This window comes from Myotis yumanensis, unplaced genomic scaffold (genome assembly GCF_028538775.1).
Source record: "Myotis yumanensis isolate MYYU_CA2020_CCGP unplaced genomic scaffold, mMyoYum1.0.hap1 SCAF_9, whole genome shotgun sequence".
NCBI lineage: Eukaryota > Metazoa > Chordata > Mammalia > Chiroptera > Vespertilionidae > Myotis > Myotis yumanensis.
This window is the reverse complement of record NW_027223760.1, coordinates 74,248,445-74,257,591: the sequence shown is the minus strand read 5'-3', so window position 1 is coordinate 74,257,591 and position 9,147 is coordinate 74,248,445.

Here is a 9,147-nt window from a genome sequence, read left to right as displayed (position 1 = left end):
TTAAAAATTACCTTATATAATAAAAGCTTAGTATGCAAATTTCTCCGTGACCGGGAGGTCATCCAGGAGTTGGATGAGGGGGCGGGACTGACTCGGGGAAGGGAGGGAGTACCCGGCTGGCAGCCGGCAGCCACTAGAGACCCTACCAGTGCAGGAATGTTGTGTACTGAGCCTCTAGTAAAAAATAAATCTGAAGCATAATGGAGTGATGCAGACAGATGAGAATTCCAAAAATCCCAAGAGACTTTACTTTGTATACATATTTAAATGTACTAAGGGTATTCTCTTTAATTTCTAGATAGGCCAAGAACCAACTACCTGTAAGAATTAACACAGTTCAGCCTTTAGAGTCTACTGTAGTTGTTTACAAGTGCACCTGAGTGTGTGCACATGCGCTCTCTCCAAAGCTGTGTTCACACCCTTCTTTGGGAGTCAGAGCCTCAAGTGGTGGTTAGGCTGGGTAACAGATTAGCAGGCCAGGTAAACACGTTAATTCCCAGGAGCCACAGGACTCATAGGAATTAATATGTCTTTTTTTTCAAGAGATCCACCCGGAATAGAATTCTCCTGGAGCAGTATCAAGTCCAGAGGAAGCAAGCAACCTGCATTATGGTTGATCAAAATAAAAATCATTTTTCATTCTGCTGCACCTGTTATTTCAAAATCTCCAGTATCAGTTCAATTCAGAAGTACAAATTATTACAACTGGGAAACACTTGAAACATCACCCAATCCTCTCACTTGAGGCTGGCAAAATTGGGGCCTGGTAAAAAGGAGTCACTTACCTACAACTACCCAGCACATTAAGAATACAATTGGCAAAACCTGTTTCCTGCTTGTGTTTGAGGGCACTTTTATTCATTATGCCGAGTCTTTGTTGCTAATAGACATCACTAACAGGGGCTCCAATACAGAGGAATACTACATGTATAACATACCTCCAATGGCCAGGAGGGGATGCTAGAAGTTTGTGTAACTACATGAGATCAAAATACTGTACATACTTTTTAAGCATGAAGCATGGAATTGAAAACAAGAGGGATGGATACATGGAACAGACTAACAGTTGTCAGAGGGGAGGGGAGAGAGGGACTGGATGAAAGAAGGTGAAGGGATTAGCCAAAGAACATAGCCCATAACCAGGGGTGGGCAAACTTTTTGACTCGAAAGCCACAATGGGTTCTTAAACTGGACCGGAGGGCCGGAACAAAAGCATGGATGGAGTGTTTGTGTGAATTAATATAAATTCAAACTAAACATCATTACATAAAAGGATATGGTCTTTTTTTTTTTTTTTAGTTTTATTCATTTCAAACGGGCCGTAGTTTGCCCATGGCTGCTAGACTCAGATAACAGAGTGGTGATGGCCAGAGGGAAAGGGTCGGGCTGGGTGAAGGTGGGCAAAGGGTGGGGGAAATGGGGGCATCTCTAATAGTGTCAACAATAAAAATTGAATAAAAAAAAGAAAACAAATAGGAAGTATAGCAACATCACATTTTGCATTTAAATGCAACAACCCAAAATAAATAAATAAATAAATAAATAAATAAATAAATAAATAAATAAATGCAACAACCCAATGAAACCAATCCCTGAATCACAAACAGCCAAATAAGTTACTTAGGGCACAGGCTCTGGAGACTGGCTGACTTGGTTAAATTTTTTATCTCTTTTTAAGCTAGGCAACCTCAGTAAGTCACTTAACCTACCTACGCCTCTATTTCATCTGCAAAATGGGGACCAGTAACTACCACTGTATGTTTGCAAGAAAGAAAGAATTATGTACAATGTTCCACACTCAATAAAGGGATTTGCTACCTTCTAATGGATCAACGATTCTGCTGTAACCTCTAGAAGTTAGTATTTTACAGAAGACAGTCAACTACTAACTCAAATGTGCTAGGTCAGTGGTTCTCAGCCTTGGCTGCACATTAGAATCACCTGGGGATCTTTTTAAAATCCTGATTTCTGGGCCTCATCCTCCGGAAATTCTGTTTCTTTATTATGGGGTGAGGCCACAACATTAGTAACAAAGAAACAGAATTTCTGGAGGATGAGGCCCAGAAACCAGGATTTTAAAAAGATTCCCAGGTGATTCTAATGTGCAGCCAAGGTTGCGAACCACTGTGCTAGAGGAATTTTCTACTTTTTGAGGTCCACCATATTAAGTTAATTAACACTCTTCAAGAATACCTTGTGCTCTTTGCTTACTGGCATGTGAGAGTTATTCTTGAATTTCCTCAGTCTTTCTGGAATATTCTTCGTGGTCCATTATGCTCTATAGTTTAAAAAGAAAATATATATATATTGAATGGGCTTGGAATTTGTTAGATCTGGGTTTGAATCCATTACCTACGTCTTAAGTGACTCAGAGCAGGTGAAGCTTTTTAAGATTTCAACGATCTCATTGTCAAATGTGGTTGATTATACCTACTTTGAAGTATTACATAAGGATTAAGTTGTTATAAGAATTATGGTATTTAAGACTGACTCAAACAGTATTGATTAAAAAAACACAACCTGATCCAATCCCTGGCACATGGTGGAGGACACATCCAGAGTATAAATTTTTATTCGCATTTCACGGGGATTTTCCTAAGGACACACACCCTCCAAGTGGCAGTGCCTGGGCTCGAGCTTTCATTCTGCCTTCACCAAAGCAACATGCCCTCACAGAATTACGTGGCCTCACGTCAAACTCTCCAAAGTGCTCCCTTTTGGCAGCTGCTTCTTGAGAAAGACCATCTCCCCTTAGCACACTCTTTATCAGATAACATTGTTGGCTGCCCAGCGAGCTGGGCTCCAAGCTGAGCCCCATGACCGGACCATTCATGAGGAAAGGAGGTCTCAAAGGCTGGCAGCCGCGTGGAGTTGGTTTGAACCAGAAGTTCCCAGAGAACACATGCCCCTGGCAGCCACAGAGCCTTTGGGAAAAGCCAGCAAGATGCGAAGCTTTGGTTGAGGTTTCTGGGCTACACTCAACTTCCCTGGAACCTGTGCCTGGCCCAGTCCTGCTGCAGCACTAGCAGGAGACGCTGCGGCTTCCTGGGAAGCCACAGGAAGGTACAGAGCAGCACAGGGCCCAGGAACATGACCCAGGCCCCCGTGTCCCCCTAGTCGGCCTTCCTCTCAGCCCCACTGTCAACTCCTACTTTAGTCCAGTGTGATGAGTAATGATTTGCAGAAAGTCACTGGTTCCCAACTGTGTCTCTGCCCACATCCACTGTATGAGAATTGTGTTCACCAACAGCTTCTTTTACTCTTCTATGGAACGAGCACACACTATATAATTCAATTTTATGGACACTCCTATGAGAATCTTCCAAAACACACTCATGATAAATTGTTCCATAAATGTCTATTAAATGCCTACCTTATTCCAGGTCTTCCTCCGTGTGCTGTTGATATAGAGGTTTGTGCCCTCCTGAAACTCATTGCAAACACTATTAATCTGCCCCATTGTGATCTCAAAACACTAAAGAAGGTAGACATTGACTTAGAAGTAATGAAATCATAGCAAATTCTAATAATGCATGATAGATTATTTCCCATATTGTTGCTAGGTAACACCTTACGGCCAGCTGAAATAGAAATGTAAGCAATAGTTAGTTATGGAATGCTCTAATCTGCTCCCCAAGGCAGCACTGTTTTGGACAGTTTTTTCATCATCACCATAATAATTCTGATCTCTTGATATGTGACAGGTAAAATTAAAAGAAGCTGATAAAGTAAAATTACATTTGTCAGCTTGGACTCATTCTTCCATCATAACGAGCTATCAGACCAATAGGCCTGCATTTCACAGGTCCAAGGAAGATTAAAAATACATATGTACATATTTTATACATTATTATGTACTATATGTGATATATTATATGCATATGTCAACCAATGATCATTGGTGCCAATTCAATGCCAACAGGAATTCCTAATTTTGGGTTCGGTGAAGAAGGAAACCCTATCCAGTGATGGCGAACTCATTTTTTGGGTTGATTTTTCTTTGTTAAATGGCATTTAAATATATAAAATAAATATCAAAAATATAAGTCTTTGTTTTACTATGGTTGCAAAGATCAAAAAATTTCTATATGTGACACGGCACTAGATTTAAGTTAGAGTTTTTCAAAATGCTGGCACGCCGAGCTCAAAAGATTCAGTACAAACAGTTCGATTGTGATCCAGCGTCGCTGTGAGAACACAGCACAGCTGTGGAACAGCTCAGTAGTATTACAACTCATTCATGAAGCAGCATGGCTGTGGGGAGGCCCTGGGACAAGGTGGGACAAGAGATGAGGCTCCTCTCCAGACAGTTCTGCTTTGCTCAGGTCTGTTCCTCTTGCCTGATCCAATCGGCTTCACTCTACTCCCGTGAAACATCTTCATTGTTTCAGCTCCACCCAGGGAAACACCGGGTGCAGTCCTTGGTGGAAAGGGGAAGTGCACTTCCGGAACCAGAGGGGAGCTGACTTACACAGACAGAAGTTCCTGCCCTGGTCCCTGCTTCATCATCTTCATGCGAATGAGGACTCCAAATCCTCAGTTACATGGGTCTAAAAGACACTATTCTGATTGGTCAGACTGGAGTTGCAATGATTGGTCAGTGAAGATGTTAATGGAGATATAGCTACACAGCTCCAACTGGACAGGAAAAGTCTCAGTCTTATTGGTTAAAATAGAATTCCAGGAATTCACCTGTAATTATATAAGTGGGCTTGGCTCAGATGGCAGGAACACAGTGCAGGAAGGCAGCTCAGTAGAGGAGGCAGGTAGCTTAGTGCAAGCTTCTCCCTGAATTGCAGTTTGTGTGAGAGGCCCTTCTATAGAGATGGCTGCTAGGCTCTGTATTTTATCTTATTAAATTAAATTTATTGGGGCGATAATGGTTAGTAATATTAAATAACTTTCAAGTGTAGATTCCTATGATACATGAACTGTATATTGCATGGTGTGGCCATTACCCAAAGTCAAATAATCTCCCTTCACTCTATTTTGCCTCCCTTTACCCTTTACAGCCCCTCCATCTGGAAACCACCATATGGTTGTCTGTGTCTATGAGTTTCAGTTTTATATCTCACATATGAGTGAACTCCCATGGTTCTTAGCTTTTTCTCGCTGACTTATTTCGCGTAGCATAATATTCTCAAGGTCCATCCATGTTGTCACAAATGGAAGCATTTCATCTTTTCTTATGGCCGAGTAGTATTCCATTGAGTATACGTTCCACATCTTCTTTACCCAATCCTCTATCGAAGGACACTGTGGTTGTCTCCATGTCTTGGTCACTGTGAATCATGCTGCATGAACATAGGTGCATATATCTTTCCAAATAAATGTTTCTGAGTTTTTCAGGTAGACACCCAGAAGAGGGGTTGCTGGGTCATATGGTAGCTATATTCTTAATTTTTTGAGAAATTGCCATACTGTTTTCCTTAGTGCTTTATTCCAGTTTACATTCTCACCAGCAGTGAGTGAGGGTTCCTTTTTCTCCACAACCTCCCCATTTGTTATGATTTACCTTGTTTATAACAGCCATTCTAAAGGTGTGAAGTGGAATCTCATTGTAGTTTGGATTTGCATTTCCCTAACTGCTGGTGAAGCTGAACATCTTTCCATCGCTATATGATTGCCTGTCTGTATGTCCTCTTGAAAGAGGTGTCTGTTCAGGAGCTCTGCCCATTTTTCAATTGGATTTTTTGTTTGTTTGGTGTTCAGTTGTATGAGCTCTTTATATATTTTGGGTATTAACCTCTTGTTGGAGCTGTTTCATCTTTTATTTGGTTGGTTGCCTATTTGCTTTGTTGGTTTCTTTGACTGTGCAGAAGCTTTTTAGTTTGTTAAGTTCCATTCATTTATTTTTGCCTTTACTTCCCTTGACTTTGGGGTAAAATTCATATAATGCTCTCTATGACCAAGGTCCATAAGTTTAGTACCTATGCAATTTATTGTTTCAGATGTCATATTTAGGTATTTGATCCATTTGAATTAATTTTTGTACATGGAGACAAAGTGTAATCTAGTTCTAGAGAATTAGAAAAAGAAATGTAGGAAGACAAACACAGGGTATGGAAAAAGTAGGTTTACAATTGTTCATATGGACAATAATAAACAATAATTAATAAATAATAATACAAGAGTAAACTGTGTTTTCTTGTAATCACAGCTGTAAACCTAATTTTGTCCCACCCTGTTAGAGGCACACACAGAGGGACAAATAAGAGAGAGATATAGAAATAGAGACATGGAGAGAATCAGGAAGTCAAAGGAGAAATAAAGAGAAATAGAGAAGGAGACAGAACTGGCCAGGGAGATAGAGAGAGAAAAAACTGAGTGATGGAGAGCAATAGGAAAAGAGAAAAAGAAACTGTTGTGGACATAGAGGGCTACAAAGAGTGATGGAGAAAGCAATCAGGGAGACAGAGAAATAGAATGGTAGAGCCAGAAAAAGAGCCAGAGCAAGTGATAGAGAAATAATTCAAGGTATAATAATTGTACAAATCCAGTATATCATTAGAAGTTGCATAACGGTAACTTTCTAAGTTGATATTCTCCTGTATGTGTTGGTTATAATAATTCTGTAATGAAGCTCTTTCAGTCATAAGCTCTGTGGTACAGAAATGGCAAGGTAAATATTTGATTCTTTTATTATTTCTGTTCTCAGAATAATGAGATGGTGACTTGCAACCTCTAGATTTTTTTTTGTATCATCAATGAATTCGTGTTTTTATATATTATGTTTTTAAAATTTTTATTTAGGTGTTATTATTTGGTGCTCACATTGTCCTCTCTAAGGCTAAGTGGGAGCCACTGCAGGTTGGTTTCTGTGTCCTTTGACATGACCTCAGTATTCTCTGACAACTGCTTTGCTTTCACACGTGACAAATGTCACAGGTTTATCTTGTACATCTCTTTCCCCATCTTGGATTCAACCATTTCTCAGTTGAGCCCTATAGTTTTTGTATGAAATGGTATTTTATACCACAATACAGATGCTAGGAGTGCTCGCTATGTCTGGATTGTAATTGCTTTCTATATTTTTCAGTGGATTACTAAGAAAATTATTATTTTTTAGAAAAAATAATGAATTCAAATTATAGATCATTGGGTTTTTCCTAAACCTGTAAAATTTATATTTGCATTTGTCCCTTACAGTGAAATCTTGAATCCTAAGAGTATCAACATAAATTTATAAAAGCTTAAATGTAAACAACTTTATAATCACCATAGGCCTTCTGGACTACACCCTCTACGTTCTCAACAATCAATTTCCCAGTATTATATCTCAGAAATGCTATGTATTGGACAAGAGGGAAAGTAGGACAGCAGTCTCAGGAGAAAAATCAAGCCCAAAAATGACCCAAGCTAGTCTAGGTTCACATCTGCCCCACACAGTATATTACAGGGCTGGACATAAGTTTCAGGGACAGCTGCAGTCCAGGGTTAAAGGAGGCCTAATACATACAAAGATTTCAGAGGCAACCATAAGGGAATCAGTTGACAGTTTTTAGATGATAGTAGTAAATAACAATAATATCTAATAATTACTGCAAATGTACTATATGCCAGAAACTGTACTAAGTGCCTTTAGTTATATAATCTGCATAACTTTTTGAAATAGGCATTATTATTACATCCATTTCCAGGTAAGGAATCTGAGCCACAAAGAGATTAAGAAATTTGCACAGGGTCAGACAGCTTCTAAGTGACAGAGATGAAAAATGATTAGCTGCACACATAAAAAAAATGCTTTAAGCCCTGCTGGTGTGACTCAGTTGGTTGAGCATTGTCCCAGGCACCCAAAGGTCACCAGTTCAATTGCTGCTCAGGGCATATGTCCAGGTTGCAGGCTGGAATGTGTATGGGAGACAACTGATGGAGTTTCTGTCTCACATAGATGTTTCTTCCTCTCTATCTCCCTTTCCCTTCCTCTCTATCTAAAATCAATTAAAACATATTTTTACGAGATGCTTTAATGACATGGAAAGGAGCTCAGAATATCAGGTGAACTGAAAGGAGAAGAACACACAACCCTGCACATGTTCAATATACTGTAGTCCACAAAATCATACTGCTATCCACATACATGCAAAGAAGAAATCTAGATGTTAACACCATACAGATAACAGATTTGATCTTGTGATATAATTATGGGTGTTTTTAATTTTATCTTGTTTCTCTAAGTTTCTTCAATAAGCATCTGTACCAGCATGTCCCAAGGTGCCTCCATGGCCCCTTCGCATTCATGCCAAAGAGCTCTGTGGAGACCAGGAGCCTTTTCTGGAGACCAGGAGGCCCACAGAAAAGAGTAACCTCAGACCAGCAGCCAGCAACAAAGGCCCAAGGTCCTGCCTGACCCACCACTTCCTTTTCTCTCCCCAGTTAGGCCACACCCACTTGCCACTGACTTGAGGTGCCCTGCCCCCAGGTCTCCACTTTCTGCCTTCTCTTGGAGGACAACGCCTGTCCACAGGATGCCACTGCTGGAAGCTTTCACCTTCTTGTCCTTCTGGGCTCGTGAGTCACACTCCTTGACCATTTCAGTCTAGATGAGTGAGCAAAGAAATTCTTTAATGTTTCTTATGTTATCAGAAGTTCATTAGAAATTCTCTTCTTTTGCATACAGTTGGACTTGGGTTATCTACATTGGAGCAGTCCCAGCTATCCATTACCACAGAAGTGGGGAAAATTGTTGACATAGATTGCAAGATTACAAGCACCAATTTTGAAATGGACATCATTCACTGGTACCGGCAGAAACCGAATCAGGCTTTGGAGCATCTGATTTATGTGAGCTCCACAATAGGCCCTGCTCGAAGCCATGTAGATGGAAAGAGAAACAAAGTTGAGGCAGGAAAGAATTCTCAGCTTCTCACTTCAACCCTCCGCATATATTTCATAGGAAAAGAAGATACGGGTACTTACTACTGTGCTGGGTGGTACACACAGTCCTCTGTGGGTAGGACTCACAGTACTAGAACCGTGGAGACAACTCACACAGGATCCCCGCCTTGGATTTGTGCCCACCCACATCCTTCCCAACAGTGGCAACTGCAACCAGCACCCGCCTCCCCAGCTGGGCTCCTGGCTTCGGCCTCACCTTGTCTGCAGCTCTTCCTCAGCTTCCAGGAAGCCACGTTGGCTTATGCTTGC